General features: G+C 38.0%; 1 pseudogene; it reads right to left on the bottom strand.

Moving 5' to 3' along the window:
- LOC126003296 (leucine-rich repeat-containing protein 74B-like) overlaps positions 1–11,537 on the bottom strand; it is a 29,230-nt pseudogene extending 17,693 nt beyond the window's left edge.
- Between the last annotated feature and the right edge of the window lie 998 nt (positions 11,538–12,535).

Genomic DNA, 12,535 nt, shown 5'->3' with positions numbered 1-12,535 from the left:
TTTACAGGGTTGTTAGGAAGTGTATTTAACATGAATCTGAACAATATATCTGAACAAAACACGAAACTAACAGTATAGAGTACATATTAGCTTTTATTATTTTTGAGGATCACACTCTACAGTACTAGGGTACTAAATATTGCCAGTTCTGTGTTCTGTGATCAGGGATTATTAACTTGGGTAATATGGGGACCATATCAGTCCAGTACTTGAACCTGGTTCTCCTGCATGCAAAGCATGCACTTAGCCTGTCGAACTATCTCTGGTTCTATTTTACCTAAGTCAAACTTATCTCCCCCATCACTCCAGATCAATATGATTACATTTCTCATTGTTTTTGTCCTTGATAAATTTGCTATAATTCAACTGCTCCATATTGTAAAATTTTAAATATGTTTCTCTACCATCATACCCTCTGACAAATCAGGATGTTTTTTCTAAACTGATTGACTATTTCCATTGGCCAGGAATCATCTTCCTCATCACAGCAATCTAAGCTTTGATGAATTATTTTCTGGTTATATATCTGCACTCCAGCTATCTTCAGGTTTAGTATTTTAAAAATTTTTTTTTACTATTTCAGTCTACACAATCTAGCCAACTTAGACTCCTGAATGTTTTCTGAAATTCAGCAACAAGACTTCCACTCTTTTGAATCACTTCTTACCGCTGGGATTCCTTTACTTTTCTTGTATCACCAGTAACATCTAGGTATACTTTTCTTTTATGCACCTATAGAACTACAGATTGGCTGCTTCATTTACTTGCCCAGAACTAGATTAATTATAACACCTACTACTCTGTCCCTCCACAACTTTCTTACTGGCCTTATAAGACAAGAACTTAAGATCGTAGGCCACATGATCTCTCTTTTTGGGGGGAAGTTTTTTTGGGGGAAAGGAGCACATCTTGCATTGCTCAAGGGCTATTCCTGGTTCTGAGCTCAGGAATGACTGTTGGTACTCAGAGAACCATTGACCTATGCTGGAATCAAACCAATTCTGACAGCAATGCAAAACCTCTTACATTAACCTCTTGGATCCCCTAAATCACTTATTCCTCAGTGTGATTTACAACACTGTTACTGATAAGATCTTCATGAACACAATGTTCTAATATTGCACCCACCATCAAAGTGTCCTGTTTTACTCTACAAACCTCCTAAATTCCCTCCCTTCCACTATTCAGTGCCTCCATCTTGTTGCCCCCCTTTGTAAATTGAGTTCTGTAGACAAGTTCTCTGATTCCTTTCCTTTGGAATATATGAGATATTTTATTTTTGTTCCTCTCCTGACTAACTTCACTCAGCCTGATGCTCTCTAGTTCCAGCCACATTTTGCAGTGCATTGCAGTATTTCATTTTTTCTATAGTTGAGTAGTATTCCATTATGCATATATATGACAGTTTCTTTATCTGTACTTGGGTACTTGGATTGTTTCCAGATCTTGGTTATTGTGAGCAGTACTGTTATGAAGACAGGATTACAAATAATTTTTTGAAATAGTGTGTTTAGGTCTGTGGGCAATTGCCAAGAATTTTGTTCATTTTTGTTAATGTTATGGTTCAGAGTCGAAGGACAAGACCACACAATTGGAGTAAATCTGAACAAAACTTTAATCTATCTGTCAACAGCTCTGACTAATTGGCCAGGGTCATTTCTAGTAGGAGACGAACCCTGCCCAAGGTCATGAATAAAATTATATAGGGAGGGGAAATAGGGAGGCTCTAGATTTTTGATGATATGTAAAATGATTGGATGTGTCTAGGGTACTTTCCTATTGCTCCCGTCTGTCCTTCCTTGATAGGCTACCTGGTATGACCAGGTTGCTTTGCTTGGTATTAATGGAAATAGGTTTAAGAAAGTCTAACATGTGGCCTTTACAAAATGGCATAATTTCTTGTCCAGAATCCAGGACCCCGCATTAATAGTGTCTAAAACAGAATTGCAGCAAATCAAACTAATTTTTTATATTCTTCCTATATAAAAATAAAATATTCTAATCGTTAAAAATATCTCTACAGGAACAAATGAATTACTATGTGAAGTCTCTTCTCATGTTAGTATCTGTTGTTAATGTCTACCACGGTTTACGTAGACGATGAACACAGACAAATATATACAAAATGAACACAAATGATTTAAAATGGAATTGGAGTAAGTAATCACGTTGCATCCTATCAAAGACATGAGTCATTTTGATTTAGGGAGAACTAAGCTTGTACTATGTTTGATGGACTTTAAAAGGAAATTAAAAAAAATATTTTTGAAAGAAAATAAAGACTTGCTTCTATAAAGAAGTATTACTATTATTCAGAAATACCTTGCCTTCATTTTTTTTGCATGATGCCTCCCAACATAATTTCTTCTTTTTATTTGAAGTAGGAAAATACAAATGCCCAGAGAGATAGTAGGAATATTAATTTCTTTTCGACCCTAGGGGAAAGAAAGCACATGTTTCTATCAAGCTTCTATTTGGCTTAGATGACAGCATAACTTTTTATTTGTAACACAAGCAGAATTACAAAGACATTCAGCCTCAATGCTCCTTCCTTGAGTCCTTGCTAAGAGCACAGTATAAATCTGGAGGGCTTGGAGGGCTGTACAGGCACAGGGATTGGGCATCTCCTAATGGCTTAAGGAGAGATAGGAGTGGGGACAGCAGCTCTCCTTTATCTCTCAGTGCCATCTAACGGCTCCCTTTCTTCTTTCTTTTTCTTTTTCTTTTCTTCTTCTTCTTCTTCTTCTTCTTCTTCTTCTTCTTCTTCTTCTTCTTCTTCTTCTTCTTCTTCTTCTTCTTCTTCTTCTTCTTCTTCTTCTTCTTCTTCTTCTTTTTTTTTTTTTTTTTTGGTTTTTGGGCCACACCCGGCGGTGCTCAGGCGTTACTCCTGGCTGTCTGCTCAGAAATAGCTCCTGGCAGGCACGGGGGATCATATGGGACACCGGGATTCGAACCAACCACCTTTGGTCCTGGATCGGTGCTTGCAATGCAAGCGCTGCTGTGCTATCTCTCCGGGCCCAGGCTCCCTTTCTAATACACCCTTCTTTCTGCTCTTTTCAAGATGGAAATGACTAACCTCACTTATTCTATATTCCTTAATTGTCTCTTATGGCACTTTCAAAGAAATATTTTGTATCTAGTTTATAGCTAAAGATATAATTTTTAACTTGATTTCCTTTTATTTTTCTCTTGAGTTTATGATCCTTCGAAACTACTTGAATTAGATTGTCAGCAACTGGGGAGCTTCTGGTAGGTTTGGAGGTTCTCAGAGGAACCAGCCCTGATTAACTGAAACCCCTCAGCAAAATGCCTTCTGACTAATACCTGGCAGAATCTCTAGCTAGACTTGTAGAGTTTCCTCTTGGTTGAGTTTAGAAATCCCAGTTTTGGAGTCTCTCCTCTTACTCATTCACTTTTCTTTGCTGCCCATCCTCTAATCCATACATAAAACAAAGAAACCTGAGAAATAAACTCTGAAGGATGACACATGCATTTTGATTGTCATGTTGACCTTTAGCCAAGCCTGGGCTGCCCCAAAAATGAAGGCAGCCAAAACCCCCCAAAAGTGAGGTTAAACATCACCTAATTCTCATTTGCTGGGCCTTCATTTTCCTTTTTATTCCCTGGTAATATCATTTTCCCTTGGAGCAGGAGACATCAAACCCAGAGCCTCATATATGCAAGACAAGTACTCTAGTGGGGAGCTACACTATAGCCTCATTTTCCTTTGGAAAAAAAAAAGGAAAATCTTTTAGAACATTTTCTAACTAGTAAAAAAAACTTCAAAATGAAGTTCATATATATAGATATATAATATTTATGACAAATTTGCGAGATTGTATGTGTACATGAAAATGTGTGTGTGTGTGTGTGTGTGTGTGTGTGTGTGTGTGTGTATAAAAAATGCTGACTGCTTGGCTTATAAAGTTATCCTAAGGTTAAAAGTCTCATGTATTGAAGGTATTGGTTTTGATTTCCAAGCATGCTTAAATATTTTAAAACATGCATGTATTTATCTATTCAGAAACAATGTTATATATTTATCAAACTATAAAATTATAAATATTTTAATGATAAAAATACAATTTATTGTATAATATATTTAATTATAAATATACAATAGTATATATAAATTATCTCCTAAATATACTCACAAGAAAGAAGAAACCAAAATGTCAGCATTCTGTTTATGTGCTTTTCTGATTATGATCATCTCATGAAAAGGGGGTTTTAATTCATTCTCAATTGAAATGCAGCAGATGCCAGCTAGGAGGGAATGAAGGTGCTAATATATAGTTCTTAAAATATTGTGCAGAGAAAAGTAAGAAGAATGTAAATGCAAGCTTAGCAATATAGGAAGAGAAAACCCAATAGGGGGTGGATCGAGGAGGGATGGGAGTGGAGTTCTTTCATCTGCCACCAAGGTCTGTAAGAAATCATGGAAGCTTCTGTGAATTTTAAATTCTACCAGCTGAGATATAATTCATGGCTGGTTTATTGAAGAGAGAGGTCTTGGCATCTCATACATGGAAAATGAAACTTTTCATTTGGCAATTGGCTTGTAGATTTGTCTTTTTTCCCCTGTCTTTTAAAACAAAGCAAAACAGGATGGAGCAAGAGACTTAGTTTGCATAGATTGCTTAGTTGACAGTAGCAGATCAGCAGTGGATGGAAAACTAACTAAATACAGACAGCAAAGATGTAAAGTTTTGGCAAATAACAAACCATTAATTGAGCAACATTTACTTCTTCTTAGTAAGTTCTCTGTTTTTAATTAGCATCAGGATGTTTTCCTTGTTGCCTCTTAAAAGGAGGTGTTTTTTTTTTTTTTTTCCTCTTGTCAGGTGTTGCATCCAGAGGCATGTCTGATGGGAGAGGAAAAAATCCAATACATCCACCCCAACAATGGCTAAGATTAGTAGGTGTATCACTCTTTTTTTTTTTTCTATGATTTCACTGCTTTCGAGTTTGGGATCTATTGTGGCTTACTTTTTCTGCTGAACCAGCTATAGTTAATTGTTGACATGAAGTATAATTCTGAACATATGCAGCATATTCATCTTGATGGAGTTCAGGATCTGGTTAGCCTCACTTCTAGTTGGTTATTAAGAAGCATCTAGGTTTCTATATGGTTAAAACACCCCTCCAATCCAACCATGTATTGAATCAGTGGCTTTTTCTCTTTTTCTACATTTTCTAAGTACTCCTTCAGTTCTATTTTGTGGGACTTTGTAGCTTATCAGGGGTCTCAAACTCAATTTACCTGGGGGTCGCAGGAGGCAAAGTCGGGGTGAGGCAGGACCGAATAAGGGATTTCACACAAAAAAATCCTCAAACATCATTATTAACAGTTTTAATTATTTCTTCTGAACATGAATAGAACATTGAGTGAAGATCATGAACAGTTCTTCTGAACATGGCATCTTTTGCCTATTCCTTGCTGCCAGAGACTTGACAGCGCTTCTCACAAATCTGAACCACATTTGGCTTTAGAGAGGAAGCAGTTGAGACCCTCAGTATGGCTTGAAGATGATCATCATTAAGTCTAGACCTGTACTTTGACTTATTAAAGTTCAATGTGGAGAATAACTTTTCACACAAATATGTGCTCCCAAAAAGGCACATGGTGCGCCCGAACATTCGGGAAAGCTCAGGGAAGCTGGGGGGCAATTCTCTCAAAAATTGCCCCTGCATGTCTGCTTTTCCACTAATCTCCCTGAACTTGGCTTTGAGATCAGAGTTGCATTGCAGGTCAATGAGCTCCATTTGAAGCACAGGAGGGGCATCTTGCACATCAAAGGAAAAGGGGTCCACAAAAATTTGGAAAGTGGCTCTGTGCTTTTTGAAGTCTGCAATTCTGTGATCAAATTTCTTCTCTAGCTTAAAAATAGCATCAACATATTTCTCACTGAATGGTATGCCTGCATCCACAAATTCCTTGCATGCTGGGAAATGGCAAAGGTTTGTCTGAGAGAGCTGGGATTTCCATAACACAAGTTTTGTGGAGAATGCTCTCACGTTGTCATAGGCAGCACTGATAAGCTATCCTGGGCCTTGTAACATCTTGTTTAGTACATTCAGCTTATGTGTGATGTTAACAAGAAAAGCTAAGTCCATGAGCCATTTGTTATCATTCAACTCAGAAACAACTTTCCCATCCTTCTCCATGAAGGCTTTCACTTCTCTCAACTCAAAAAATCTTTTCAGGATATTTCCCCTGCTGAGCCAATGCACTTCGGTGAAATAGAGCACATCTCTGACACATATTCTGACTCCATTTCCTCTAAAAAAGCACGGAACCTCCTTTAAGCCCCTGGATCTGATTTGGTTGATGCATTTCACAACAACAAACATCACATTGTCCCACGGCTGGCATTTCTTGCAAAGGGCCTGCTGATGAATAATGTGGTGAAGAGCAATGGCCTTCTCTACACCCTCCTCTTCAAGTTTTTTTTGAACCAGTGCCACCAGTCCATTTTTCTCCCTGTCATCGATGGCGCTCCATTGGTTATTATTCCAACAAACCTCTTCCATGGCAAACCTGCATTCTCAATGGCATCACACAGATGCCAAAATATCTCATTAGCGGTGGTCTGGCCATGCATTGAAATTATTGTGAGCAGCTCCTCTGTCAATTCAAAATTGCAATCAACACCACGGACAAAAATTGTGAGCTGTGCAGTGTCTGTTATATCTGTGCCCTCGTCAAGAGCAACTGAGTATGCATCAAAACATTTGACTTTCTCACACAGTTGATGATAAATGTCACTTGACATGTCAGAAATGCGCTCTGCCACAGTGTTGGCAGAAAGGCTGATTTTGCTAAACTGACCTTTCTTTTCCGGACAGATAATACTTGCAGCCTGTAACATGCATTTTTTTTTTAAACAAACTCTTCTTCTGTGAATGGTTTCCCTGCCTTAGCAATCACCTCACTAACCATCACTTCGACTGATGCAACATTCTCTTTGGTTTTTTTCTTGAAGAAATCTTGTTGCCTCATTAGACATGCTTTAAGACTGGCAACCGCTTGGCTCTCTCATTTCCTTGATATTTTGCACATTCCTTAGCATGTTTAGTTGAATAATGGCATTTCAAGTTGTATTTCTTGTGCACTGCAACTTTCTCTGAGCAAATAAGACATGTGGGGATGCCCCTGTGCTCAACAAAAAAATACTGCGTCTCCCACTTTTCCTGAAATTGTCTGTGCTCGTCATCAATCTTTCTCTTCACTGCAGGCTTTGATGAAGTCATGATGAAGGTATGACAAAATCTAATTCTGTAATAAACTTCTCTCCCTTCTCTCCCTTAGGCCTCCGATAATGCAAGGGACAGTGGGCAGGAGCAGCGGAAATGACGTCTGCGCTAGGCGCAAAGTATTCGCGATTATTTGCTTAGTAAGAAAAAAATGGCAAAAAGTCGCATTAAACGGAACTGCTTGGGGTTTGCGAATGTTTAATGCAATTTCTTTCTTACTAATGCGACTTTTATTGCGATTATTCGGTAAGCGAATAGTAGCTAATACTGCGATATTTAAAGGCCGGCCGTGGGCCACAAAATGTACAAAGGGCTGCAAACGGCCTGCAGGCCTCGAGTTTAAGACCCCTGACCTAGATGGTCAGATTGTATCCATTTTTCCTGGCAATGAGCTCAGAAATTGCCCCTGGCTTGGGGGACCATATGGGATACCAGGGGATCAAACCACAGTCTGTCCTGGGTCAGCCACATGCAAGGCGAATGCCCTACCACTGCACCATCACTCTAGCCCCAAATTGTCTTTTTAATCTTTCTTTCTTTCTTTCTTTCTTTCTTTCTTTCTTTCTTTCTTTCTTTCTTTCTTTCTTTCTTTCTTTCTTTCTTTCTTTCTTTCTTTCTTTCTTTCTTTCTTTCTTTCTTTCTTTCTTTCTTTCTTTCTTTCTTTCTTTCTTTCTTTCTTTCTTTCTTTCTTCTTTCTTTCTTTCTTTCTTTCTTTCTTTCTTTCTTTCTTTCTTCTTTCTTTCTTTCTTTCTTTCTTTCTTTCTTTCTTTCTTTCTTTCTTTCTTTCTTTCTTTCTTTCTTTCTTTCTTTCTTTCTTTCTTTCTTTATTTCTTTCTTTCTTTCTTCTTCTTTCTTTCTTTCTTTCTTTCTTTCTTTCTTTCTTTCTTTCTTTCTTCTTCTCCTTTCTTCCCTCTCTTTCCTTCCTCACCTTCCTTCCTTCCTTCCTTCCTTCCTTCCTTCCTTCCTTCCTTCCTTCCTTCCTTCCTTCCTTCCTTCCTTCCTTCCTTCCTTCTTTCTTTCTTTCTTTCTTTCTTTCTTTCTTTCTTTCTTTCTTTCTTTCTTTCTTTCTTTCTTTCTTTCTTTCTTTCTTTCTTTCTTTCTTTCTTTCTTTCTTTCTTTCTTTCTTTCTTTCTTTCTTTCTTTCTTTCTTTCTTCTTTCTTTCTCCTTTCTTCCCTCTCTTTCCTTCCCTCACCTCTTCCTTCCTTCCTTCCTTCCTTCCTTCCTTCCTTCCTTCCTTCCTTCCTTCCTTCCTTTCTGCCTTCCTTCCTTCCTTTCTTCCTTCCTTTTTCTTTCCTTCCTTCTTTCCTTTCCTGGTTCACTCCTGACTCTGTGCTCAGAAATCATTCCTGGCATGTGCTCAAAACATCATTTGAGATTCTAGGGACACAACTGTGGTCAGCTATATGCAAGACTGGTGTTCTTCCTGCAGTACACTGTGACCCTGATTGTGGTTTTTTTGTTGTTGTTGTTGTTGTTTTTTGTTTTTGTTTTTGTTTTACAGTTAGGAAAACTGGGGCAAAGAAGTGTGTTAGTGAAATTTATGATGGGCGTGGTGGATATAAAAGACAAAGGATATCAGATATCTTGGAGCTGGATTTAAAGCAGAATATCAGGATATAATCTACTGGGTGGAAAGCTTTAATTATGGGCTTTCAACTGTGAGTGTGAGAAGGTTGAAAGCGGCTGCTTTAATCAATAGAATGGTGAATAGGGCATAGAACAGAATACCAGGCTAGAAGATCTATTTGTGTACTAGAAAATTGGTCCATCATTACAACTTAGAGAAGATTTTAGAGGAGAACTACAAGGAAATTATAGGAGTAGTAGCAAGTGGCGTGGTGCTCAGGGAATACTTGGTCCTGGAATTTAAACTAAGGCTTCATAGCACGTACTCTATTAAGCCAGGTCCTTGATTAATATATTTTATTAGAGACACAAGCATATTTGATTTAGACAAGTTCATATATTACTGTATATGAGCCAATATAGTATGAATACATGCAGTACCAGCTATTTTTAGAAAATAGAAAGCTGCTTTGTATCTCTGTTCTTCCTGATTTTATCTTGTTAAATTAAGATTAATTGATTTTTCAAGGCCAGTTGGAAGTACCCAACGTTCTCCAGTTCCCATCCACTGAGGTTTTATATTGGGTTTATTGTTCGCAGACCTAGGTGACAGCTATTTTCACGTCAGCTGTGTCAGGGATGTGCAGAAAACTGGGAAAGCCCATCCAGATGTTTTCATTATAATTGGTAGATGAAAAAAGAGTAGGTGAGTAACACCCAATTTGTTGAGGTGATGAATAGAACAAAAAAGGCAAGTGAGAGTTGAATTTTCTCTCTGACTGATTGGGAAATCATTCTTCTGTCTTTTAGATATTGGTGCTCTTGATTCTCATATCTTCAAACTTGTATCCGATTTCATTGGGTCCTCTGGTTCTAAGACATTTGAATTTTCCTAGAACATCATTGGTTTTCCTGAGCTTCCAGTTGGTTGATAGTAGATTGTGATGTTTTTAGCCTTAAAATCATGTGAGTCAATCCCACATAATAAGCAAACCTTGGGAATAGAGTGGACACTTGACTTGCAAGTGACTGACTCATAGAATCTCCTGAGCCCATTCAAGAGTGATTTCTGAGGGTAGAGTCAAGAATAAGGTCTGATTATTTCTGGGCATTGGGGCCAGAACAGTGGCACTAGAGGTAAGGTGTCTGCCTTGCAAGTGCTAGCCTACGATAGAGCATGGTTCAATCCCCCAGCATTCCATATGGTCCGCCCAAGCCAGGAGTGATTTCTGAGTGCATAGCCAGGAGTAACCCCTGAGTGTCAATGGGTGTGGCCCAAGCAACAACAACAACAACAAAACCCCCAAAAGAATGAATATTTCTGGGCATGACCCCCAAAACAAAACTAAATAGACTAAATTAGAGATATAATACATATATAAATCCCCTAACATTGTAGTGCACCATTTTTAATAACAGATAGCAATATTCTGCTTTTACCTTCTCACTGGTGGCTATAATTTTTTGTGGGTAGAGGCCATGTGGTTATTTTTGTATTCCTCATGCAATTTATTGAACATTATTCTGTGCCAGGCACTATCATGGTTGATTGCCTTATATTATTATGATGAATTCTTATATCAATGCAATAAAAGTACACCATTTCTGTTATATTAAAAGGGTTGTAGTTGAAAAGTATTAAAATAATGTATTCGAGTTTTTAAATTCATACATGTAATAGGTGGGAAATTAAAAGGCAGACATGGGCATTGAATTTAGAGATCATATGCAATATACTTCTCAACTGGACTTTCTCAACAAACATTAGATAAATTGGACTTATTTGTTTAGTGCTGAGTTTATACAGTAGTTTTTCTATTTTATATTTAGTGGGACCTAGTTATCTGACTTTAGAACTCATTCAAAGTGGAAAGTGGCATATTTGTTCATGGGAGTCAGTTTTCATAGATCCTGATATGAACATGAGAACAAAGTCCCCATGGTTCCCAACAGGTAAGCTAAAATTATTGGATATCTTTGTAGAGGGTGGTTGATTCTGAAGAAGACACTGGATTTTATTGGTAAATAAATAAATAAATAAATAAGGATTTACATTTTATTTTATGTTTATTATTATTATTATTATATAAAGTTGAAGAAAAAGTGTTTTCTAGGAGATGTTGCATCTGAAAGAGAGAATCTATTTTTGATAAAGTCAATATTCATGATTCTCACTACATGTGAGAGACCAGTGCAGTGGTCTTTAGGGGTCAGAGATTGTACTTGATGAGAGGCTCCCAGAGGTGTAGAAGTATTGTTTAGCATCAATCAGCAGATATTCATCAGCATTCTGGGTTACTCCCTTTTCAGAAATTCTCTTTCTGGGATTCTCCTTATTTGCTTGTCTCTAGAAAAAGAAGGATGCCCTGGCTTTAGGAATAGTTCCTGGCTTCTACCTGCTCCCTGGTCCTTTCAACTCCTATGAAACCAGAATAGGGTTCAAATAAACCCGGTTCAGCTAAAATTCAGTTACAGGGGTGGGTAAACTGCTTAATCTGGTCCAGAGCCAGTTTGCTTTCATCTCTCTACTTGTCACTTTTGACATTTAAGCAGAAAGACATCCTGAGTCAGATTTGGGGTAGTGGTTTAGAAATGAGAGTCTGAAATCAAGAGAGGAGGCTAGCCTTTCATGAGATTCCAAGTTCATTTACATCTCTTCTACAGCACTCAGCACGTTGTCATGGGGAGCTTGGTTGGCCTCATTTGTGTGCATCTCTACATCTTGTGTTCCTGCAGCATTAAATATACACCAAATGCAACCTCCTCCCCAAACAGAAAAACAAGTCTATGATTGAAGTGAATTAACTCTTCAGGCACCTCTAGGATGGAGAATGAATTTACTCTACTCCTCTCTTCCCTCTCTCACCATTTCTGACCCCCTGATCTCCTTGGAAAGCAGAACACTCCTTTGACCCACCAGGATCCAGGTGTAAAAAGAGGGGCAGAGAAGAAAAGAGAGAAAGAAAGACAATTTTTGGCTAAAAGAATCAAATTCTTCTTTTCTACTTTGTGTCAACTTTCACTGTCCTGTTGAACAGGGTGACCATTGCTAAGTCAGAAATGAGCAATGAAAACAAATGGTCTACTTTCCCCAGCTCAGCTCAGCTCAGCTCAGATGAATCAACACAGGAGCAGCTGCAACAGCAACAAATCAGAACATCTCAAAGCCTTCTCCTGGCATTGATTTATTTTATGAAGATATTGAAGGCTTCTTGCATTAAGAGCTACTGTTTGTAGACTATTAGGCCCACTTTTTATGACAGTTAATTTATTTAATTTTCCACTTTGCACATACTTTAAGATAAAGTGACAGGCTGAAGCCTGTAGATTAGGTCAGTTTTCCTTCTTCCAAACCTCGAGTTCTGTTCCTCTCTCTCAGATACACCTCTTTCAAGCCCCTGTTACTAGTATTGCCACAAAGGTTGAACTAGAGAGTTCTTTTCCTGGGGTCCCAAGGTTTAGACACATCCCAGGATGTAAGGAGTGTGGGGCAACCAGGAATTCTGCTTTACCCAAAATCTACTCCCTACACCTCTTTACTGCCATACATTTTAGAATAATTATAATCTAAATACCAGGACCCTGGAGGGCCCATTTGGAGCTGGCAAAATGAATAAATAGAAGTACAGAGTAGTCAGTGAATTTTAAAATAAACTACAAATGCATTTTTAGCATAAATAGGCCCTATGAAATATGTGAAATCTAATGCTA

Source organism: Suncus etruscus, chromosome 1, assembly GCF_024139225.1.
Source record: "Suncus etruscus isolate mSunEtr1 chromosome 1, mSunEtr1.pri.cur, whole genome shotgun sequence".
NCBI classification, from domain to species: Eukaryota; Metazoa; Chordata; class Mammalia; order Eulipotyphla; family Soricidae; genus Suncus; species Suncus etruscus.
The sequence above is the reverse complement of the archived record's forward strand: the minus strand, read 5'-3'. Positions and strand labels throughout refer to the sequence as shown.